Consider the following 26,235-nt stretch of genomic DNA (forward strand, 5'->3'; position numbering starts at 1 on the left):
GGCACCATCCCCAGTTGTTCTAATGCTTCTCCCCATCGCTGCAGCCATTGTGTCAGCCCATCGTGTAGCAGGTCTCACCTGCTCCCCTGCCCTTTACTCTGTCCAGCACGATGTCCTTTTCTGGAATCTCATCTCTCCAGATAACACGTCCAGAAGAGTGTGTGCAACCAAGCATCCCCGTCTTGCTTTTCAGGAACATGCTGGCTGTATTATTCCAAGATTGATCTGTTTGTTCTTTTGGCAGTCCATGGAGCGTTCAGTATTCTTCCACAGCACCATCGTTTAAGTGCCGTAGTTTTCCTTCGGTCTTTCTTATGCAATGTTGAACTTTCACATGTACATGAGATAATGGAAAATACCATGTTTTGGGACAGGTGCACATTAATCCTCAGAGTGACTTCCTTCCTTTTCAGGATTTAAAAGGGGTCTTGTACAGCATATTTACCCAATGCAATGTGTTGTTTGATCTCTTGATTGCTGCTTCCATGAGCATTGATTGTGGAGGCAAGTAAGACAATTCTGGAGCACTCCCCTCTGTTCTCCATTTATCATGATGTTACCTGTTGGTGCAGGTCTATGCCTAGCTTTATAATGGAATAAAATAATTCAATATATAACATGAACTTGTATAAAGTGAATGAACAACTCACTGTCACATGCGTTCTTAATGTACTTTGTTAGTTTACAAGATGTCTTCTTTTCCAAGATTGTGGGCTCTTGGAGAGGTTATTGGCTGTGCTATTCATCGGTGGGTAAGGACCACAGTGGTAGGGATGCAACAGATGTTCCTGGAAGATACGTCTGAATATGAGAAGGGGCAAACTGTGCTGCTTTGGAGATTTTCTCCTCGAGGAGCTCTGCATAGTTTCCAGTCATCGTTATCGAGCCCTCTTCAACTGTATAACAAGAACAACTTTGTTGTAAATGAGTATGTAATTTGTAATGTTTCTGTCTCTTCAAGTGCCCAGTCCAACTGTTCGTTCACTGCAGACAGGATTCATGGATTTTAAGGGAGGGACCTAGTCACACCCTCCCTATTTCACTTGTCCTTCTTTTGATGAGAATTGGTTTTGTAAATCTAAGCTCTACTGCGTTTATAATTTTCGTTGGGAGGCTGAGCAAATTTTTTCGCATGAATATCAGTCAAGTCCTTTTGTCAGTGGCAAATGGTATAAAGGCGGGGGCCTGCTAATGTCATACGATATGCTCAGGTTGTCTTTCTGAAATAGCTCATTTCTGTGTTTTCTTCTGCATTTTGTACTGGCTCATGCTCCCCACACTGACTGGTGATCACATTTGTCTTCCAGTTTCCTTGGGTACCTTAATGCCATCTTTGAGTTCCTGTCCCACGGCAGCTTTTAGAGACCATAGTGCAGAGACAGGTTGTTATCTGGTCGTAAGTGACTGTTTTGGAAATCAAGCAGGTTGGGGTCTCAGTGCTGGCAGGAGCTCCTGGTGCTCTGGCAAACAGGGGAGGCAGAGTCTATGAGAAAAACCATTATGATGGTAGTGTTGGACAGACTCGTGAAGCAAGATGCTGGTGTGGTTGGGTGATTTGTGGCCACCAGCTGTCTCCTGGTGTCAGAGCACTTCTTCCTGGACAACCGAGCCCTGATTTGAATATACATAAATATAGATATAGCATTGAAATCATATTTTTACAGAAAAATTCCAAGTACAATATATACAGCTCCCATATCCTTCTCACTCAAATTGCCCAACTGTCAACATTTGAGAACAAGCTATTTCCGTGATGCTTCATCACTCTAAACAAAACAGAGTCACTCCATCTTCACTCTCAACCCTCTAGTCGGCTATTAATGTGAAATTCAATTCACAAGCATCATTCAGACTTTGTCCATTGCTCCAACACCATCTTATTTCCTGATCTCTTATCCCAGTAATGAATCTTTGTTATAGATAGTGGTCATGTCTAGTTCATCTCCTCTCCAGGCCATTCTTTTAACTTTTCTATTCTTTCATACCCTTCACAGTTTAAAGAACCTTCTTTGACTTTTCATCCTGTATGATGCCTCTCAATCTGGTCCATCTAGTGTCTCCTTGAACCACATTTGGTACCTATATTCTTGACAGAAATACCATAGGCATGATGATCAGTGTCTTTTAATTCCATTTCAGCAAGCTTTTAAATCCCCCTAGAGTACATATATGACCATCTTTGTCTACAAATGTTTTCACACACATACACACACACACCATTGTGTTTATATTTTTAGTTGAGATTATAAATCTTAAGATTCTTTCTAGGCTCAAGCCTTTCCATATTTGGAAATATTTTCCCCAATAGTTAGAAACTCGGCTCTCATTAGGATGTATATATGGTTATTTCTTAATTAATTTACTGTGACCATTCAATGTAATCCATTTTCCAACTCTTTTGCTGTCTCTATTGGGGTACTACTGTCAGGTACATCAATGTTGTATCTCGGTGAGACACTCCTGCTTGTCTCTTCTTCCTTGAGCAGTACTAAGTCATAGACACCAAGGTTCCTCTGCTTTTTCATTAAGTTCATGGCTTCTTTGAATAGAGTCTATATTTCCCACCCTCTGTGGAAACCAGCTAAACCACTCAGTGGAAGTGATATGTTGAGGGTCTACAATAATAGTAGATTTGGAAAACCAGCCCAAAAAATCTCATCTGAATTATATGTGAGAGAAAAATTACTGCAGTCTTATTTAAAGTTTTACAAGTTATTATTTCAAAGTTTAATTCCTTGGCAGATGAACCTATTCCAAACTGACCAGACAAAAAAGGAAATAAAAATCATTCTAAATTCCGTTGAATTATTTTGCAGTTAAAAAAAAAGTCATTAAAGAATCCAGCAGCAAATTTATGGAGGTTCTGTGAAGGTATTGAATTTAATATGCCTAAATCAAGTAGGAGTTTTCAAAGAATAACAATATAGTTGAAAGGATCCTATGGAATGGCATAAACATACTTAAGTGCTAAGAAGAAATATTAACTTAAAAAAAAGTATGAGCCAAACCAGTAAGTGAAGGAGAGAGAAATAGCTAAAGTCTTACAGGGTTGGCTGATGCCCGTCTGCTAAAATCACACGACATTTGACAGAACCCAACGATGTCGTTCTTGAGACCACATGTGGTACCCACATTTGTCTTGAAGACCAGTAGATATAGTTGCAAACCACGAAACAAACATATATAAAAAATAAATCCACTCCATTGCTGCTGAGGGTTGATCACAGTTCTTGCTTGTGTAGCCTCACAGAAGACATGGCATTTGAAAATGTTTCCTCAGTGATTATGGCTCCTTTAGCCTCCCCCAGAGGGTTAAGAATGTAGTAAGCGGGTGATGAAGTTTCTCAACTTCTGCATGTCGTATGATTCTTATCAATTTCCAGTTATCTGCATGCATCATTTTTAATCAACAGTCTTGTGATCTTAAGAAGAATTTGGCATATTAAAGCAAATGTGTTTAATTGAATAGTTGACACTGCGCTCGTAATTTTTCTGTTGAAAGATCAGATTTTTGATAGGGAGATTCTAAACTGAATTGTCATGCTCTCAGAGTTTGCTGGGTCTTTAGTTTCAATTATTAGGCAATTATTGGTGTGATTTAGCCCCTGAGAAGGTTTCTCTTGTCAGGGTCAGACAAATGAAGTGCTTAAGAAAAGAAAATGGATAAATTAAACAGAAATGCAATTTACACTGCTTCAGGAAAATTAAGTATATAAATGATACTAATTGTATAAAGGAGAGATTATTTTTTCCAGTTTGAGCTTTTTGAATCTTCATCCAAAGCCCCTTTGAACTGAGGGTTGAAATGTTAATTTAGAAGCAGAATGATAAAAGTTGTAATGCGAACACAAAGGCCCATGGAAAAATGAATTTTTATATTTGTCACTCTACAAAAGCAAATATTTAACTGCAATTCACAACTAGGCCCTCCTTTAAAACTATAAAAAGTATATCTATATATATACTATAAACTATAAAAAGTATATATATATATATATATATATACTATATAAAAAGTATATCTATATATGTTGACACAGGGCAGCGTCACTGTTGAAATGACCCTAACTGGCGATCTGTTGAAAACAAGGTTACAGTCCTGTCAGAACCCATGCCGGTCTTTGCCAGTCGGGATACCAAAGATGATTCCTGGTGAAACGACCTGTGCCAACTTGGTAAGCTGGGGAGACGTCAGCCCTCAGCAAGATCATTTCATATGTATACTCCAGCGACATCAATTACCTTCACTATGCTGTAACAATCACTGCTCTCCATTTCCAATTTTTTTTCATCACCTTTAACAAAATCTCTGTATTGACTAAGCAATGCCCCTGGATTTCCCCTCCCACATCACTAACTGCCCTTTGAATCCAGCTTTGTTTTGTTTTTTAATCTATGTGAGGGGGTCACTGGATTACTGAGAGGTTTGACTTCCTTCAGCTTAAGAAATTCTCAGTGAGTTCCTGCCTTTGGTTCTCCAGCTCTAGCTCTTGCACCGTTCCTTATAATCCTTCCCACACTGTGTCTTCTCCAGCTTCCTTCTGAAATCTGTCCAGAATTTTTTTGGTCAGTTCTTCCATTTGCTATCTGTCGTGTGTTTCAGAGTCTCATTTGACATCCTTTCTGGTCTGGTTTTGTTTTGTTTTTTTCTGAGTGTGCATGGACTTGGGAGTGAGTCTTTTCTGGTGGTGGTGTTTGTCTTTTAAATGGCCTTTCCCCCATTCATGTATAACGTTGTCATCCACAGCTCATCTGATCTTCACACATGAGCATTCGATGTGTCCATTTGGTTCTTGAGCTGGTTTCTAAATTCAGGTGGAATAGATGCAAGGTCATGTTTGGCTCTCTTAAACTTGTTGATTTTTCTTCATCTTCCGTTCGGACTTGCATTTGAGCATTTGGTCTGTTCCATGGTTGGCCTCTGGCCTGGCTCTGAGCAATGATTTTGAGCTTTCCCTTCAGAATCAATTCGATGGGGGCAGGCTAGCTTAAGAGCCCTTGCCACAATTTAGGTGGCTGGAAGATGGGTCTTTGCAATGAAGAAGCCATTGCTCATGCAAAATTCCATCAGGAGTCTCTGACGTCATGTCTGTCAAAAGGCCATGTTGTCCAATTGCTGATTCTTCTTTGTTTCCAGATACCAGTAATTATCAATGCATCTGGATTACATGTTTGATGAATTTCAGAATTTGGTCAAATTATTTGATTCATTTTCTGTTTTGGCATCAGGGGTTGGCGTGTGAATTTGAACAATCGCCATTCTGATTGGTCTTTCTTGTGGGCCTGTGGATAGCCCCCTGTCACTCAGAATGAAGCCTAGTATTGTGAAGAATGGGAGGAATCCCAGAATACTTAATGCCAGGCTCCTGCAGAACCTGTATGTGGAACAAGAGGCAGTCCTTAGAGCAGACCAGGGGGAGAGGGTCCAGAATCATCAAAGGGGAACACACTAGGGTGCTGTCCTTTCACCATCCTTAAGCAGGCTGTCAAGCAAATAATCCAAGAAAATACGTTATATGGAGAAGAACTCAGAATATAGATTGGAGAAAGGCTCATTAGCAACTTGAGTTATGCAAATGACATGCCCTTGTTTGTTGAACAGAAGCCCAGATGAGATTGTAGGCCACACACTGAGCTGCTAACCTTGCAGTCAGTGGTTCCCCGCTGCCCTCCCCCCTCCCCCCCCACACACACAACCCCAGGAGAGAGATGAGGCAGCCTGCTCTCATAAAGGATCACAGCCTTGGAAACTTGAACAGGCAGGTCCACTCAGTCGAATGAGTCAATATCGACTTGGTGACAGTGAATTAGTTGCTTGCTGAAAGCAATGAAGACTTGAAACAATTACTGAAAAAAAAAATCAAAGAAAACAGCCCTCCAGATGGATGGCACTTCAAGGTAAAGAAAATAGCAATCCTCACAGTGGGATGAGCAGACTGTATTGCTCTACAAGGAGACGGGACTGCAGTGGTCAGGAATTTCCGTTTACTTGGATTCATAATTAGCATCTGGGGCGGTATCAGCCAGGAAATCAAGTGATGCATTCCCTTGGATCAGTCTGCTGTAAAAGATCTCTTGAACGTGATAAAAATCAAACACGGCACATGGAAGACTAAGGTACTCCTACCCAACCTGTGGGATTTCCCTTTTCCTCACAAGCAAGTACTTGGTGGATTGGAACAGAGAAGACAGAAGACAACTGGATGCCATTATGCTAGTGTTGGTGCAGTGAAGCATGGCAATTATAATGTAGCCTGTAGTGAACTCTAGTGATGCATGGCAATTATAATGTAGCCTGTAGTGAACTCTAGTGATGCATGGCAATTATAATGTAGCCTGTAGTGAACTCTAGTGAAGCTTGGTAATTAAAATGTAGCCTGTAGTGAACTCTAGTGACACATGGCAATTATAATGTAGCCTGCCTGTAGTGAACTCTAGTGAAGCATGGCAATTATAATGTAGCCTGTAGTGAACTCTAGTGACGCATGGCAATTATAATGTAGCCTGCCTGTAGTGAACTCTAGTGAAGCATGGCAATTATAATGTAGCCTGTAGTGAACTCTAGTGACGAATGGCAATTATAATGTAGCCTGCCAGACGTACCGACAGATTTATCTTGGAAGAAGTACAGCCAGAATGCGCTTTCGAAGCGATACTGGTGAGATTCTTCTCTCTCCTACTTTGGCCATGTCTGCAGGAGAGACTAGTCCCTGGAGAAAAGGGCACCGGGTTTGGTAAGGCAGAAGATCAGAGAAAAAGAAAGAGATCCCCAGTCTCTGGGGATGGCACAGGGTCTGCAACAATGGACTCCAACAAAGATCAGTGGGAGGGATGGCCGAGGACGGGCACTGCTTGGTTCTGTTGCATAGTGTTGCTATTAGTCAGAACGGACACGTTGGCACCTAAAAACGACATTGAGAGGGCTGGAATTTAAAGAATCTGGTATATTAATTGTCATGTGGAAGGGTGTGACTATGACTTTTATTAGTTGATGAGACACAGGGAATAGCTGTGAAATTGCTTATCAGAGCGCTTAAAGTCTTAAAACCTATGGTCATTCACATTAGTAAATCGCCTGTGTGACATATTTACATGAATTGCATCCTTGAATTCTCACGACAGTGCTCTCAGGTGGTTAGTATTACCATTCTTCCAATTGTATTGATGAAGAAACGTAGGTTTTATAAAGGTGAAGTGACTTTTGCAATTTTACACAACTAAGTAAAGAAGTAGAATCAGGGTCTAAATCCAGGAAATCTGCCAGATCGAGTGAGTTTCCCCTAAATATGCTCGCACTCTTATGTCATAGGCCTCCCTGTCGGCAGTGACGCGCCTGCCAAGAGTGTAGAGCAGCCAGTATTGCAGTTGACTTCGGGGTATTGCTTGCTGACTTTTGTACTTCATCTGTTGGGATTATTATTTTATTTTACGTGCATAATAAAAACACTGAGCAAATACACTAATGGAGTCATCTTTGTTTTATTACAGAATGATCAGGCATATTCAATCACAGAAAACATTTGGTTATAGAGACAATAAAATAACAGTCCTGGGAGCCTTTAATATCTGTGAACTCCCTGATGGGCGTAGCTGTTCCCGTAGCACAGAGGGGGGTGGTGGTGGTGGTTGTGTTGTTGTTTCTGCTGCCGTTGGGGCATCCTCTTTTCTCCATCTTACTTGGACAACGAGTTATCCCAGGAGTCATCAGGAATTTTGGTCACGTTTAAAAGAGGTTAGCTTGCCTTCTTCCCCCTGGTCAGCGCCAGTCCCCTGATTCCCAAGTTCTTCCACGTCCCAAACACGAGTCAATGAGATTAGTGGGCAGTCAGCCAGGCTCAGGTGGGCATGAGCGGAGCTTCGGATCTTGGTCCGTGCTGTGCACTTTAATGTATAGCTTTATTTCTCTGCATTAATAGTGTTTTATCTCTAGGGCTCGTAGCTCTTATAGAGGGCAGTTGTGAAGATTGAATGAGGTGATGTCTGTGAAATTGGCTAAACAATTATCGTAGCGTAGTCGGTGTCAGGGATGTGATACCATTAAGACATTACCCCAACCACAGAAGTAATAATAGTAAGTCACAGTTCCAATTGATGCACAAAACGCCGTCCAAGCTTCTGGGTGTGGCTTACTCCCTGGTCTATTTTCCCTCTCCCACAGGTTGCCAAGGGCCTGGAGAGATTCCAGAGTCAGTGTTGTGAGAGGCAGGCACTGAGCTGGTGTGGGGCCCCAGCCTGTGAGTGAGGCCCAGCAGTGAGCTGCTCCAGATGGAGTCAAGCACCGTGCTCTCTGCCAAGAAATGGAATGGATGGGCCAGGCCCGTTTGAGCCAGGCAAGCACCGTGGCTCTCAAGAGGGAAATGGGCAAAAAGTAAAGAAAAGAAGCCAGAGACTTTGGAATTTAATCAACTATGAAACATCAGTAAAAGCATGATGTGCATGTGTAACAGGGCTCTGATCTGTGACGCAGAGACAGACACTTCAGTTACAGAAGGGGACTGTGTCTGCAGAATTTGTGTTCTTCCTGAGACAGTTTACATTCTTCTTTGAACTTGATATGAAATAATACGTTCTCGTCAATCATGAGCCATAGTTTATTGTTCAATTCTTGATGACTGGGGAATAAAAACTTAAAACATGTGACCAGGGCAGAGAGATCCTGTACCTTTGCAGGGTCTCACAGGGATGAATCTTCATGTCACCCACATGTACCCCCAAACAATAAACTTCACTGCTATCCAGTCATTCCAACTCAGAGCTGCCCTGTAGGCGAGAGCAGGGCTCCCCTTTTTTGTTTTCTGGGACTGTCAATCTTTACAGGAGCCGAATACCTCATCTTTCTTCTGCAGCATGCTTGGTAGGTTTGAACTGCTGAGCTCTCATTTAGAAGCCCAATTCATAACCCACACGTGCCACCAAATCCCCCTCCACATGCCAGGTACAGCTAATTCAGCCTGTTGCACTTACTTAGCACCCGGGCCCTAGAAACCTCACTGCTGTCTTCGACCCAGCAGAGCGGCTTCTGAATTGAGGAGAGAGAGGCAGAGATGTGTCCCCTGATTTGGAGTGGTGGCTGCTGTGGAATGAAGTGGTGTTAAACCAAGGACAGCCACATGGCAGTGTATCCCAGGCACCTAATAGGCTTTCATGTGTAATAAGCTGATTGTATTAATAACTTGTTTCCCACCTAACACAAATCCTGTGTTCCTCATGGGGAAATTATAGACAGCAAGAAGGAAACTTTGGCCATAATAGCTCCTTTCCCAAACGGCATGAATACTTTGGTGTATTCCATTCCAGATTAATACAGATTTTGTATGTGACCTTATGCATATATTTAATAAAACACACATTTTAGATTATGCCTAGCTTCTTCCTCTCTGCCCTCCCCCCAGCACACTTAGCAATGCATTGTTAACAAGTCCACTCAGTGCACAGTTTGCCCTGATTATAAAAGGTAGAGTCATGGGGAACACATGCAAAACAAGCTGCAGAGCCATACGTTGAAATCGCCCGTACCCCCACCTTCTCTCGATAGCTTCGCGTGAGCTTTATGTCACTTCAGACCTTTGAAAGGCATTTATTTACTGATTTTTTGAAATTTTATAACGACCAAAACCATATAACGTAATTCGACTCTAGTTTGTTTCTTTTTTTTCCCTTCGACTCGAGTTTCTAAGAGATATGTTTCGCTGTCATCTTCCGAATTCTTTCTAGTGCTTTTCTCCCCAAAATCCTGCTGGCTTATCCAAAGCCCGCAGTCCCGTGATGCTAAGCTTCAGGCAGGTGACGGTGACGCGGGCAGCCTGGCACAGCTTTTGGCACAGGATAGTCTTCCTCCCTCGTGACGTTTGCCGCGGCCCAAGGCTGCAAACTTCATCCTGCCTTTGGGGGAGGCTGCCTGTGTCCTCGGGACAGCTCAGTTTCTCGTTCAAGATGGAGAAGCTGCACAAAAGAGCCAGGCTCTCGGACTGGGAGGAAACACACCTTTGTGCCCACAGTGAGCGTTTTCCCAGAGTGCTTACGTACCTACAGAGCATCGCTCTTCTAAAACACCGTCTTTTAAAATAGTTGTTTACTTGTACAAAGGAACAACCACAGACAGTCTTCTGAAGTGAGCACTTTGTGTGTGCTTGGCTGTGAGTGACTCAGGAGTCATTTTCATACGGGATTCTGAAAGGGTTTATAGGAGCATCGTATAGAAAAAGAGAAGGGACGCATGTCTATTGAATGCTGAGATGGATGACCATTTATTTCCCATTCAAACACTTGTTTTCATTAAAATTAGGATAATACTGATAATTTTTAGCTTTTTATGTAATAATTGCATGTAACTTCCAATACAAAGTCTTCACTGATACAAGGAAAACTAAGACAAACACGAGAAATATATGTAAATACTCATTCAGATATTGTAGCAAGGGTACATTCTCAAGTCTTCAAATGAAAAGAGCATTCCCGTCTTTTAAATAATTGATTTTTTTCCAGAGTGTGAGGACTGACATAACTTGAAAGTGTTGTTATCAACGTGTGTTAAACTCTTAAACAAGAGCTCTGTCAATATTGACTGAATACATAACACTTCGAGCTTTTTTCTTCTAAAAATATACTTGGTAAAAAAATATTTGAGAGGAATTACGAAAACCCAAATGAAGGCTGAAAATGACAGTGGGACAAGAGGAAAGTAAAAGGAAATAGAGGAAAGGGCTAGGAGGCGAAGGGATCTATAGAGATCTAAATATAGGCATGTACATCTGGAAATATATTTATATATGAGGATGGGGCAATAGATATGTGTACACATATTTATAGGTTTAGTATTAAGGAAGCAGATGGACATTGGGCCTCTACTCAAGTACTCCCTAAACACAAGAACACTTTGTTCTAATAATCCGGCATTGTATGATGCTCACCTTCCCGACATGAATGCGGAAGACAAAGCAGATTCATAAGCAAATGTGATGAAGAAAGCTGATGGTGCCCGGCTTTCAAAAAATATAGATAGCATCTGGAATCTTCAAGGCTTGAAGGTAAACAAGTGGCCATCTAGCTGAGAAGCAACAAAGCCCACAGGGAAGAAGCACACCAGCCTGTGCGATCATGAGGTATTGTTGGGATCAGGTATCAGGCATCAAAGACACAGAGCAAAAAAATCATAATGTGAATGAGGGGGGGCAGTGAGGAGTAGAGACCCAAAGCCAATCCTTAGACAATTGCACATCCCCTTATAGAAGAGTTGTGGGGAGAAGATGGGCCAGTAAGGGTGCAGTATAGCACCTATGAAAAATTGCGGCTTTCTCTGGTTCTTTAATGCTTCCTATCCCCACTATCATGATCCTAATTCTACCTTACAAGTCTGGCTAGACCAGAGGATGTACATCAGTACAGATAAGAGCTGGAAACACAGGGAATACAGGACAGATAAGCTCCTTGGGACCAATATTGAGAGTAGTCATTCCAGGAGGGTAAGTGGAAGGTGGGGGCTGAAATGGGGAACCAATCACAATGACCTACCTATAACCCCTCCCCAGGGGGATGGACAAGGGGGTAAAGGGAGACATTGGACAGTACAAGGCATGAAAAAATAATATTAGTTTATAAATTATCAAAGGTTCATGAGGGAGGAGGAGGGAGGGGGAAAATGAGCTATATCAAGGTCTCAAAAAGAAAATACTTTGAAAATGATGATGGCAACATATGTACAAATGGGTTTGACACAATGGATGGATAGATGGACTGTGATAAGAGTTGTATGAGCCCCCAATAAAATAATTTATAAAAAAATAACAGAAAAATCTCAATATAAAAGAATGCAGAAAAAAATTTGAAAAAAGTGCTACTTCTGTAGCACTTTCTTTAAAGAAAATTAAGCCAGTTAATGTTTCATAATGAGAAGAGGAGGATTGAGGGCTGGGCAGTGGTTTCTCATGGGAAACCTATTTTGCAGCTTGTAGTAAAACTGAAAGCAATGAAACCCCTCATCGCAATTTCCAAACAAGATATCAGTTATCAGGAACCTTTATCCTGTCACGTTAAAAGTTCCACCCTCTCTCAATACCCCTTTGGCAAATGGAAGCGCATGCACAGTGAGCCAACTGTTTCTCAGATGGATTACCCAGATGCTGGTTCAACAGCGGGGCCACTTCCTTCCTCTAGTCAAAACAACACACGTGCTTTGGTTACTCTCACTGCAGACAAAACTATTGGGAAAGCCTCCTCTCAATGCACATCTCTTGTGGAAAAGAATTACTTAAGAGAACATGATGTGACAGTGTTTGAGCTGGACACGTTGGGTTCTACAAAGACAGATAAGGGGGTGCACACGCTCACCCCGCCCAAAGGGAAAGCGAATGCGCTTCAGTGGGAGAGGGAGATGGGGGCTCCTGGGCATACACGCAGGTCTGGAAATTATGCTTTGACCTTTTTCTATTTTTATTGGGGGCTCGTATAACAACCCATATATCAATTGTACCAAGCATATTTGTACATAGGTTGTCATTATCATTCTCTAAACATTGACTTTCTATTTGAGCCCTGGGTTATTGGCTCTTCTTTTTGTCCCGCCCTCCCCACTCCCACCCTTGTGCCCTCTTGATAAACGAACGATAAGATACTGTTTTCATATCTTACACCTACTGCTTAGAGGTGTCTGTTGTTCATCCCCCTGGTGGGGAGTGGATTATGCATCTATCATTGCAATCCATTCCCCTGACTTCCACTCCTCCCCCAACCTTTTTGTTGTTGTTATATTTGGCTTTAGTGAAAGAAACCGGTCTAAGATATACAGGTATATACATTTGCCAAAACCCATTGAACGGCACTTTGGATTTGGGCATGGCACAGTATGAAAGTGTTCACCCTGTCTGCGGCCATGCCACCCTGAGCGCCCCATCTCCTCTGACCCGGGAAGCTAAGCAGGGTCGGTCCTGGTTTGTACTTCGATGGGACGGTGTTTATCCTTCCCTCCCCTAGAATGAACTGTAAACAGTGAAGTGGTGCAGATACAGATGCCAAAGAGGGTAATGTTCTTTAAATTGCATTCACAGCATGCTTGACAATGCATGACAGCCTGAGGTGACTTGTGATGAGTAATGAGATATGTGGCCCTGCAAGTGTGGCAAATTGTTAACATTTGTCGAGTGCATTGGTGGTGGGTATATGGGTGTTCACTGTACTCATCATTCATTCAAGCTTTCGATGTGACTGACAGCCACGCAGTAAGATGCTGGGAGGATAGCTCACTGGGGAGCTCTGTGAGGGGAGCCTTCTAGACGAACCCCCTTGACTCTGCTTGTTGCTTTGTGACCCTGGGAAGCAAGTCACCCTTTTTGTTGAATGAGGAAAATATGTACACTTAGCACAATTTTTGTTCCATCACAATTTTTGTTCCAACCACTGTCACGATTATTTCCCAGTGCCGAGGAAGATGGAGGGCCAACATAGATGATGGTCCTCAGTGACCGGCTCTGTGCGGAGGACCTCCCTGAGGGCCCAGGGGCTCTCGTTTGACCATTTCCAGAGGAATGTGGCAGTCTCATCGCACGTCCTATAGACACTTCCACAGAGCAGAAGGGTCGGGCTGGGGTCCGCCAAGCTGATGAGTGGGCTCCTTAGGTTTGACCGAGCTCTTCCCAGACGCTGCGGGTCCCCTTTGTGCGACAACTCCTTTGACCTAGAAGGGCCTTCAGAAGGGAGGTGATGTCTGCTTGGTTAGACAGTAGTATTTACTTGATTTGGAAAAACTGCTTGCTTTACATAAGGCTTGGACTTCGCCTTTGGGGAGGGTTAGCTGGTTTGTAGCTTTTCTTGGCAGGTGTCCTGGGAAATCCTAAGTTAACAAGATCGCAGCTCTCAACACCCCTGCCCAGTCAGGTCGTATTTATACGTTATGACAGACTGCTCCAGCCCCGTGCTGTGAAGCAGAGAGAAAGGGGACAGAAGCCAGGAAGAGGCCGCTGCGTGTAAAGGACACACGTGGAGGGTAGTCCAGTTGGCTAGCTGTGTGGGTGTCTCATCCCAAATGCCGGAGATGAAGGTAGACAATACGTAGGGAGAGATGGTGGCGGTAGGGAAGAGCCCAGGGTGAGGAACAGAATTGACCATATTCTAGAAGGTGAGTGAGTATCAAGTGTGCAGGCGTTGACTGACTCACTAGCTTTCTAGCTATGCTTATGAACTGTGCCTCCTGAATATAAATTTCTTGTCATGATTAAAATGTCAAAGAGTTTCTCGCATAGAACTGCTTGGTTCGTCCAGTATGAGACAGGGCTACAGTGTTGCCATTGGAAAGCTACCAGAACTTCCGTCTGGTTCTCATTAGATGCGGAGGTGAACGCTCGAGTATTTCCCACGCTATAATTTTAAACTCAAAACACTCAGTCTGGCTCTCTTCAAACCAGTCATTAAAAGTTTTTTTTAAAAAGATGCAAAAAGTTCCCAAAGAGATTATCTTAGCTTGATCGCTTCAAAGATGATCAGAAAATTATTTGAAAAATTTCCAGGAAACAGGTTAGGCTTTTGGGGGTTCCAGGGTCAGCCCTGAATCCTGTGCTCTTGAGATGATGCTGGCTCTGGTGTTGCCGGGCATTACAAAGTCGATCTGTGCTACACTGGGCATTCACTGAAGTGACCATTGCTATATATATCTCTCTCTATATGTACAGATATAGATGGATATATAGAGAAATGTTTCTTGGTGGGTTCATGCTGCCAACATTTTAGAAGCCCATCCTTAAGTGTTTGATATCGAGCAGGTTTTCATTATTTAAATCTCTATTTGGGAGTACCACTGAGGGCAAGAATGATGGAAGGTGCACCTTGAGGTCAATGTTGTTCTCTGGTTATTAAAAGTGAAGCAGCACATATCAAATATATCTAAACATGCAATTACAAAAATTGAATAAAAGGAGGGAAGGAGAAAAGCAGGCAGGCAGGGCCCTAAACAAAAGCTATTATGTAGAGAAAAAGTAACTGTTTCTCAGCTCTTTACAGCCCTTGAAAATCAACGGAATAAAAACTCATCCCTGCTCACGAAAATTGCACCAGTTTCATCCTCCAGGATGCACTCTAAGGGCTCCTCTGTGTTTACCATTCAAGCAATAGACTCAGATTTCAGACACAGTGAATGCATCAGGACAGGCAATAAAAGAGCAAGACATTACAATTTAAAACTCAGTGCAATTTGAAATCAGCATAACAAATTATGGCAGACCTCACTGGACGTGTGCACCATGGGAAAGTAGTTCTCCTATCTTGATTTTTCTTGGGGTAGGTCATTCCCAGCTTTCGCTCCGCTCTAGGGTGTCATCAACCAGTTTGTCGTTCTAAAGTGGAGAGCCACAACTTGGGGCCCTAATTCTTATGGCGCCATCACCACGTCGCTGTTTGGAGTTCTGCGTCTCTGCTATGTGGAGTTATAGCAGACTTAACGTCTGGAATATGTGTCTGTGCACATGGTCAGAGGTTCGAAAACCCTTATGGCATAGTTCCACTATACACCCAGGAGCCCCACTTTTCTCCTTGGAAACCACCAGTAACTAAACAAGCATCCACAAAAGATCCTTTTTATACTTTTATTACCAGACAGCTCCCAGCTGTCTTTAGCTATAGGAGAGCTGCTTCCTGGCCCTGTATGCATCTTTAAGGCACTCAGAAAAATGTCCAGGGCTATTAATCATGGGGATTTGCTTTCAAACGTCTTTACTGTCATTTCTGGTGATTCAGGCGTCCTCAAACTTTTTAACCAGGGGCCAGTTCAAAGGCCTTCAGACCCGTTGGAGGGCCGGACTATAATTAAAAAAAATTCCTATGCACACTGCACAAATTCCTATGCACACTGCACACATCTTATTTTGAAGTAAATAAACAAACGGGGGAAAAAAACACAGGGCGGGCCAGATAAATGTCCTGGGCGGGCCGCGTGTGGCCCGTGGGCCGCAATTTGAGGATGCCTGGTTTAGACCGTGTCAGTGTGATCTGCCTGGGACTCTTCAGATTCCCTTCCACATGTCGTTTTGGGTCCTACCAGTTGCTGTCCAGTTGATTCTGACTCCCTACAGCTGCATATGTGTCCGAGTAAAACTATTAGCTCTGCAGTTCTCAATGTCTGGTTTCTTGGAAACAGCGCAGCGGGTAACTGGGTTGACTCGCACCTCCACCTTTTCGATGAAGAGGCAAACGCGTTAACCATTAGCACACCCGCCTGAGGTTAACGCTGAGCAAAGGAGGAGTGTGTACAACTTTCATGCAGTCATCCCACTGTGGTTAAATGTGGTGACTCGCCGAGTTGAGATGGCTGCCAGGTATCAACTTGCATTTGATCTTTTCACCCAGCTAGTGTGCTCATGGCATGTCCTGCCGACCAGCAGAGATCCAGGCCCGTCTTGAGACGCTTGGCAGTAACACTCACACAGATTCCAAGACTTTCTTCCCCTGCCCCACTTTCATGTCTCGGTGTATGGCTTCCTGCAATTGGCTGGCCAGTGACTCCTCTCCTCGGATTAGAATTGTGTAGGTCTCCTTCCCCCAGCTCATCTCTCATCCACACCACCTCATTGTGACACTGCTTTCCTAATGGAACCGAGAAACGAAGCACATTTTCAGTTTAAAAATCAGGAGAAAAAAATGGGTTTTGTCGCTTTGTTTTCCTTGATCTGTCTATCTTTTAAAATATACCATACAATACAATAGAAATATTTGGGGGTTCAAACATATTTTCACTTTCTATAACTATTTCTAGTGTCTGCTAAAGTTAGAAATGTTGTCCCAGGATTTTTACTATCAATGTTCAATTATCTGGTTTCAGGATTTCCCTCTGGTTCTCACAATCTCCAGTGATGCTAAGACCCATATGTAAATAACATGGGGCAGTATTTACATATAACCTATACGTATCCTCTCTGTGTCAAACCAACTTCTAACACTTAAATCAGTAAAAATACTGTGTACATACCACATTATGCTCCCTCTTAACCTTGGGATTGCCTTTTTAAAATTTACAATTTTTAAAAATTTACTTACTGTTGGTTGGCTACAGATTCATGCCCTAGTGATATGGAAGGCTGATTGGCTATCGTTAATCTGTCTTACATGCAATGTGTGTGCATATAGATATGCACAAAACACAAGGCCTTTCCTGTTCTGAAGAAAAAAGCTGCCCCAGTCTTTTTAAGTGGCCTAATTTGCAGAAGAGCTATGTTTAATTCCATATGGTTGTAATCTAATAATGTTAGAGATTCTTTGATTAACTAAAGGTACTTGACTAAGTTCTCATGAGTATGCTTGCCATCTGTATTAGAAAGTTCTGTTTTTACTCTTGTAGAAATCTTTTAATCTAATTGGGATAGTATTAGATGGGTATCTTAGTATTAAACTACATAAAGAAAGCCAGATTGTATCTTTTACTGAGAAGTCAGAGTAAGCTATTACTAGTGAATGGATCCTTTCTAGAGATTTTTTATCTAGTGTTAAGATTTTATCACCAACAAAGTGGGTAGTAATGGTTATAAAAGCAATTAATAACATCAGGGATAAGATCAGAAGAGTGGCCTAATTTATCATTGTAGATTTTAATGAAGTGAGGGGAAATATTAAATATTTCAGGGGTCTTCCTAGGAACCCAAACTAAAATCAGACCTTTAGAAACATATGTTTTGGGTTGAGATAATATTATTCTCACTTTTAATTTTACTATTAATAAGCTATTCACAAGTGGCATTATCATGTCCCTACAGCATCCAAATGAAGAATTACTTTTGGTAATGTAAAATTAATTGGCTACGATATTCTGTAGAAGATTAAAAATATAGAGAAAAGCTTTATCAGTCAAGGATTTCTTACAATGAAATAATCTCTCCCTGGATAACTTCCTATTTGTATTACAAAATACTTATCCTAGAGAGGATAATTCTGCGTTCTTATGTCATGTAAACAGGTATAGCTCTGTTTCAGGTATGTGTAGTTACACTTTGATGTGTAGCAGCGAAATGGGACACCAAGTCCCAAGTCAAACCACTTACACTGACCACCTGATCCTTGTGATAAGGTGTACAGTGGAAATTCTGTCTCAAAATCAGAGAGTCCACGTTTGAACCGGTGAAAGGTAAAACAATTGTTTCCATTTCAGAGATAGTATTGCACAGAAGGAAACCGTCATTACCAGATCCTCTTGGTACCAGTGACCTTTCTGCAGCTTGAGGAAATATGAGTCCATCTCCAGGAGCTTTGGGGGAGTCCCTGAAGGAACCCAGGTTGTGACGGAGTTACACATTGGTCTGCAATCCACAAAGTTAGCAGTTCAAAACTACCGGAAGCTCCAAGGGAGAAAGACAGGGATTTGTTTCCTTCTCAGAGTAACTCACAGGGCAGTTCTTCCTTGTCCTACAGCCTTGCTTTCAGTTGGCATCAACTTGATAGTAGTGAGTTCGCTTTGACTGTGGACGGTGCAAGCGGTTAGGCACATGACTACTGACTGACAGGTTGGCTGCTCGAGTCCATCCAGAGAAAAGAAAAGAGGCCTATGTCTAAAAGGGGCTGCCTTAAAAACCCGGGGAGGACAGTTCTAGTTTTCCACGTGAGGCAGCCACGAGTCAGGATCAGCTCTATAGTGACTGGCTTGGTTTTATAGGACCTTTTACAGTAATCATCAGAAATGGGCAGTTATTTAGGTTTGAGTTTGGATGTTGAGACCCTAAGGGAACCATACAATTTAGCTCATTGCCTTCATGAAATTGACCCTTGGACTTATAGTTTATCTACCCAATACATCGTATTCTTCTACCCCTTTCTTGCCTCTTCCCATCCCCCTTCTCCTTACTCTCTTGTAATAGGTAATTGTGAATGCATTTTAGCTTTGCCAATTAGGAATTTGATCAAACCTTATGAGAGGTGATCTGCATGCTAGAAATTATATAATGCAATTGTGTTGAAAATTGGATATTCCAATTTTGCCCCAGTCATCCAACCATAAAAATGTTCCTCCAAACAATTCCAATGTTATCGACTCAAAATAAATGATCATTAAGGTAGTCATCTCACTGAAGTAACAGGGTGCGCAAGACGGCATTACATTTAGGAAAGTATTACGTTTCGGAAGAGAGCGGTGCTGGAGAAAAACCAGCTCAGAAATACAAATATTGAATCCATCTCTAAACTGCCTAAAAAAGGGTACTTGAAAATAACTCATTCCCATGGTTACTCTTTGACATTTATTATGGCCCATTTTATTAGACATTTACGCTGACCCACTTGTCTGATGACTCTGAACTAAGGCTCATGAGCAATATTTTGCATAGGTATGTTTTCAGATGCTAACTATTAAAAATGGAAATGAACCAGTGCAAAGCTTGACTAATTGAAAATGATTCTTACGTAGTCTATTTAGATTGTGCTTCCCTAAATGAATTTAATATTTTCTGTTTGTTTAGATTTAATAATTTGTCTTAGAGTTAATAATGCTTCCAATAACGTTCCTAATCCAGCTTGAGACTGTTAGGGAACTTTAATAATTGTTAAAGCCGTGTCATTGTAATTAGGAGAGCAATTGTGGCAAAGAGTGGGAGGGAAACGTGTGAAAAAGCATCCTATTAATGAAGCTAATAGGGAGAATAAAATAATAGGGTGGAGTTTGTGTAGACTTTCTAAATGATTATAAATGTTCTTTTGTCTGATCTAGTTAATATTCTTGCATATGTATACGTTTGTAAGTAAGTCATCTGCAGTGCCTTTTCTCCCAAAATAAACATTCCCCAAACCAAACCCATTGATGTTGAATCGATTTTGGCTTCTAGAACACTAGAACTTCGCCAGGGGGTCTCCAAAGCTGACGTTTTTATGAAATCGGCCCGCCACATTGTCTTCCATGGAGTGGCTCATGGGTTTGGACTGCTATGCTTCAGGCTAGCATCGGATCACAGAACCGCCGTGGCATTGGGGCTTATTCAAAGCAGCTCTTAAAAAATCCAAATGCACTGCCATTGAGTTTCTTCTGACTCATAGCAATCCTGCATAAGGCTTCTGAGAGTAAATCGTTATAGATGCAGACAGCTTCCTCTCTGTCCAACAGAACAACGGGTCTGTTTCAACCACCCATCTTGCAGTGACCAGCCCAGGGCCTAACCCATGGTCGCACCAGTCTTCCTACTAGGTACTAGCTCAGAACCCAATAGTATGGCTGTCGATGCAGGTTGTTGTTAGGTCTCTCGCAATGTCATGTCCAAAGTTCATGAGCCGGTCTTACCATTGTTTCTTCCAAGGAGCATTATTCTGGCTGTATTTTATTCCCAAGATTTGTTAATTCTTTTGATGGTACTTTCACTATTATTTCACCAGCACCACAATGCCAACGCTCCGATTCCTCTTTGGTCTTCCTTAGGCAATGCCCCATTTTCACATGCACATGAGACCATTGAAAATACTATAGCTTGGGTGACGCAAATCTTCATCCTCAAAATCTTCATCCAATCCACTGAAGATGTACAACCAACTTACCAGGCGCATTGTGTCATTCAACCTCTTGACTGCTATTTCCAGGAGCATTTATTGTGGATACATGCAAGATGAGATCATTGACAACTTCAATTTTTTCCCCATTTATTATGATATTACCTATTGGTCCAGTTGTGAGATTTTTTTTTCTTTATACTGCATTGTAATCCATCCTGAAGATTGACATCCTTGATCTTCATCCGCAAGTGCTATTAGGCCTCCTGACTTTGAGCCAACAAGGTTGTGTTGTTTGCATATCACACGTTGTTAATAAGCCTTCCTCCAATCCGGATACCACATTCTTTTTCATATAATCCCACTTCTCTGGTGATTTTCTCATTATACAGATGGAATAGTTTCGGTGAGAGGAAACAATCCTGACACACACCTTTCTTGACCTTCAACCACTCATTACTCCCTTGTTCTGTTTGTACAACTGCATTTTGATTCGTGCACAGGCTTCGCAAGACCACGATGAAGTGCTCCTTTCTATTCTTCTAGAATCCCAGGTCTTCTAAAGACTCTCCATAGTTTTTGTGGCCCACACAGTTCAATGCCTTTGCATAGACAATAAAATCCAAATAAACATTTTTTTTTGGTATGCTCTGTGTTCAGCCAGTGTCTAGGTAAAATATATTTCTAAACCAAATCTATTAGAGTGGGTGTTATCATTTCACTGCTCTCTACCTATTATCCCTAAAGTATGGTTAAATAATCTTAGGTATTCAGGTAAAACTTATATTTCATGTATGGGATTTTCTTTTTAATGCCATTTTAGACTAGAGGCAGGTGATAATGTGAAGGCAAACGATCAGCTTTTGGAGAAATCAGTTATTCAAATAAAATCGAAAAAGTGTCATTTAGTGAGAATCTACTGGGTAAATATTGAATGAAAGACTAGTTCCTGTGTAGTTGGATTTGGCCACTTAAATTTCAGCAGCTTGAATAAATAGCCGTTGAAATAAAGTGCTTCTTGTGGGTTTCTTTCAATAATAGACACGTTCGCATTACTCTGGGCTGCTGACGTTCTAAATTGATTTAGCATCTGAAATCTAACCCAAACGAGTGATTTCAGTGAATTTATTTTGCTGTAGACTATAAATTACAGACGGCGCACATAGAATACATCGTCTTTGTCTTTCCCTCTTAGTATTTACCGCCACAATTCACTGTATCATCTCCCCAACTATTAGGTTGCTCTTGGTCTACCAACTAGGTGGCATGGAGTCCTTTAATAAGAGCTTAAATGATGACATTTAAATAGACATCGCCTTATTGAGGCCTCGGCTGCTTATTGTGATGGTGACCACGGCCAGTGTACTTAAGCCTGTGATGTGCCAATTAACAAGGCCAGATGAAGTTCTGCCCCCGGACGGCTCTGAGAGAAAGGCCTTCCATTCTTCTGCTTGACAGGAGATGGAAAATGGTGTGCAATGGAATGCTGGCTGACTTTTCTAAAGAATTCCAAGTGACCGCCATTCAAGGTTACAATAGATACCATAATGTATCTTTTCAACTTGATGCCTTCAAAGGTGAAACGATGTCTTCCCTTGTACCATTTCTGGAAAATTACTGAAATGAATTATGATGAAGATAGCTGTGATTTTTTTACTGTTAGGTATTGAGCTTTATCCACTCTATTTTATTTATCTTAATCAACATGGATGTACATTTATTTATTTTAGCATCTTATAACCAGAATGCGACTATTCCCTTTCTAAATTTCAGCCTCCACTATCGAGAAAAGTCCATTGGAGATTTTTACCCAGATCTCTGTAACTCCTAAGCCTAAGCTTGTAAAGCTCTCTGTTTCCTTCCTTCGTGGTGAGTTTCTGACTATGAGTAGTGATCTTGACCAGACTTCCACTCCATTTGATGTTTGTTTTCAGTCGTGGAATCGTCTATCTCCACGGCAGAGGAGTTGCTGTCACTCTCTGCTCTCACAGGGAGATCAGCCCTGGACTTGGCAATGAAAAGCAGCAGCCGTCGACACAGGCACATGCCCGCGTATTGTCAACAACGCCCAGGGCCTCCATAGTGTACAACCCCGCTGTCCCTCTCCCGTACCTTCATGGTAAAATCTCCGTGGCTCCTTCTGTGTGCACCTTTGGCTAGGGGCTTGCTTGTGAGTGCCACAGGGACAGGACCAGCTGAAACATCAGTGTGACTCTCACCTACATGAGGGGGACTGTCTATTAAGAAGCCGTTTGAGAAGCTATTTGTTAGTTTGTTACCATCTCTATCGCAGATGGACGTGATCCTTTTGTTTCTACTATTTCTCAGTCTTACCCAGCCCTCCCTAAGTTTGTCCTTGGGGAAATGCTGCCCTTTTAACTGAAATGGTTGCTTATTCTGAGGTGTGCTTACCTTACTGGGGTTAATGTTCCCCCTTTTAGACGTAGGTAGCTATTGTTTAGTTGAAAATTGAGCCACACGAAGAAAGCTAATGGTGCCCGGCTATCAAAAGAGATAGTGTCTGGGGTCTTAAAGGCTTGAAGGTGAACAAGCAGCCATCTAGCTCAGAAGCAACAAAGCCCACATGGAAGAAGCACACCAGCCTGTGTGAGCACGAGGTGTCGAAGGGGTCAGGTATAAGGCATCATCAGAACAAAAAATCTTAACATAGCGAATGAAGGGGGAAGTGCAGAGTGGAGACCCAAAGCCCATTTGTCGGCCACTGGAGATCCCCTCCCAGAGGGGCCTATAGGAGGAGATGAGTCAGTCAGGGTGCGATTTAGCACCGATGAAGAATGCAGCTTTCCTCCAATTCCTAAATGTTTCTCTCCTCCCCCCCCCCCCATGATCCAAATTCTACCTTGCAAGTCTGGATAGAGCAGAGGTTGTACACTGGTGCAGATAGGAGCTGGAGGCACAGGGAATCCAGGGCGGATGATACCTTCAGGACCAGGGGTGTGAGGGGTGATACTGGGAGGGTAGAGGGTGAGTGGTCTGGAAAGGGGGAACTGATAAAAGGATCTACATGTGACCTCCTCCCTGGGGGACAGACAACAGAAAAAGGGGTGAAGGGAGATACGACAAAATAATAATTTATAATTTATAAATTATCAAGGGCTCATGAGGGAGGGGGAAGCAGGGAGGGAGGGGAAAAGAGAGGACCTGATGCAAAGGGCTTAAGTGGAGAGCAAATGCTTAGAAAATGATTGGGCAAAGAATGTCCAGATGTGCTTTATACAATTGATGTATGTATATGTATGGATTGTGATAAGAGTTGTATGAGTCCCTAATAAAATGTTTAAAAAAAGAAAAGAAAATTGAGCCACAGAATAAGTTCAGTTCCAGACCTGAATGGTGACTGAGAGTCTTAGTCTGTGGGTTCCACATGAGTCTCTATGCAACCGGTAAGCCTGGTCTCTTTCATGATTGTGAGTTTTGTTCTAGATGTTCCTCCCCCGCTGTCCTGGACCTGCTACTGTGATCCCTTTCCAAGCAGCTGGTACTGGTAAACGGGCACCATTGAATTCTTTTGGTCTCAGGCTTTGGAGACTGCTGTTTTCATGGTCCATTTGTCCGTGGAATTAATTGTTTCCTTGTAGCTTTGAGGTTTTTTTCACCCTTCTTTCCTTCAGCCCAGGAGAAACCAATAACTCCATCTTAGATATCTGTTGATGAGCGCTTGAGACCTCAGGGTGTAGGTGGCTTTTAGCTTTGAGCACTGTGTGTGCATGTGTCTGTGTGGGGGTTGTGGTGGTGGTGGTGGTTTCTTGTTTGCTCGAGGCCCCAGGCATCTGCAAACTACTTCCCACACTCAGTGTCTTGCCAGGCCCATAAATACAGTTGGTCACAAATGTGGAGAACACAAAGCTCACGCTTTTCCTTGAGTGTGTTTAGAAATTAAAATTTCATAGCTGCTTTCCATGGGGATGTTTGGGAACCTTGTTAAAACTTTGAAAATATTGCTTAATTCATATTAACATTTAATTGTTTTACATTTAATTCATCTTCTCTTTCCTTATCCAGCCATATCAATTTATAGAAAAACTGCATAGGCACATGCTGGTTTCCATAAGCAAATCTCCAGACTCTTGGCCGTCCAGTTGAGCCCGACTCACAGAGACACTATAGAACAGAATAGAACAGCCCTATGGGGCTCTGAGACCAAGTCTTTATGAGACTAAAAAGCCTCAGCCTTTCTCATGTGGAGCTGCTGGTGGTTTTGAACTGCTGACCCACAGGCCAATATGTAACCAATTATGCCATCAGGACTCTGCTTCCATGAATAAAGTTACTAAGTTCTGCTTTTTCTTGTCATTAAAACCTTTCCCCCTAAGAACGAGGAGGCAAAGGATATTTATAGATGTCTAAATACAGGCATGTGCATATGTAATTATATTTATATAAAATGATGGGAAAATAGATCTATGTATATATGTTTATATGTTGAGTATCAAGGTAGCAGACAGACATTGGGCCTCTACTCAAGTACTCCCTCAGCACAAGAACACTTTGTTCTATTAACCCAGCATTCTGTGATGCTCACTTTCCGACATGACCGCTGAGGACAAAATGGGTGCATAAAAAATGTGGTGAAGAAATCTGATGGTGCCCCAATACTAGAAGAAGATATAGCCTCTGGGGTGTTAAAGGCTTGAAGTTAACAAGCGGCCATCTAGCAGGGAAACATCAAAGCCCACCTGGAAGAGCCACACCAGCCTGTGTGATCATGAAGTGTCAATAGGATCACATATCAGTCATCAAAACCCAGAACAATAAGTCATATCAACGTGAATGAGAGGGAGCGCTTAGTGGAGACCCAAAGCCCATCTGCAGGCAATTGGACATCCCCTTACAGAAGGATCACAAGGAAGAGACAAGCCAGTCAGGGTGCAGTGTGACACCGATGAAACACACAGCACACACTTTCCCCACCCCACCCACTATCATGACCCCAATTCTTCCTTAATAATCCGGCTAGACCAGAGAATGTCCACTGGACAGATAAGAGCTGGAAACACAGGGAATCCAGGACAGATAAACCCCTCAGGACCAATAATGAGTGTAACGATACCAGGAGGGGAAGGGAAAGGTGTGGGGAGAAAGGAGGATTCAATTACAATGAGCAACATATAACCCCCTCCCAGGGGGGCAGACAACAGAAAAGTGGGTTAAGGGAGACAACGGTTGGTATGACATTAAAAAAAATTATCAGGGGTTCATGAGGGAGGGGGAAATAAGCTGATACTCAAGTAGAAAGAAAACGTTTTGAAAATGATGATGGCAACATAAGTGCAAATGTGCTTGACACAATGGATGGATGTATGGACTGTGATAAGAGCTGGAAGAGCCCCCAATAAAATGATTAAACAAACAAAAACCAGATCTTTCCCCCATGTAATGTAGTCTTCTCTTTGACTTCTCTGGTGACTGACAAGTAGTTATTCCTAATTGGCAGATTGGTGCCTCTGACCCACAGGAGTCATTACAGAGTAAAGTTAATACCGCTGTCTTGAATTTACTTGGTTTCTTTCTTCTAATTCAAAAGTGCCAGGGGCCCTCTGTCTGCTCAGGATGGTTGTGTGTGAGTTGTCTTCCATTCCCTCGTGCTTGTTGAGTACTGACTGCTTAGTAAACCAGAGGAAGCTTATGAATGTCCCCCATAAACGAAGCTTGCATTTAGATCCGTGGGCATTTCTGAAGTTCTTTCTTGCCTTTATTTTCACAGTAGGTTTGAAAGAGCATTTACTAGTGACTTCAACAAGTTACATGTCTTGTTATTTTAAAAAAGAGAGAACTTAA

At 42.3% G+C, this 26,235-nt stretch overlaps 1 protein-coding gene across 1 annotated transcript in view; it reads left to right on the forward strand.

The window, feature by feature from the left end:
* Positions 1-26,235, forward strand: part of SUCLG2 (succinate-CoA ligase GDP-forming subunit beta) — a 306,332-nt gene that overhangs the window by 117,832 nt on the left and 162,265 nt on the right. The window lies entirely within an intron of this gene.

This window comes from Tenrec ecaudatus, chromosome 5 (assembly GCF_050624435.1).
Source record: "Tenrec ecaudatus isolate mTenEca1 chromosome 5, mTenEca1.hap1, whole genome shotgun sequence".
Lineage (NCBI taxonomy): Eukaryota > Metazoa > Chordata > Mammalia > Afrosoricida > Tenrecidae > Tenrec > Tenrec ecaudatus.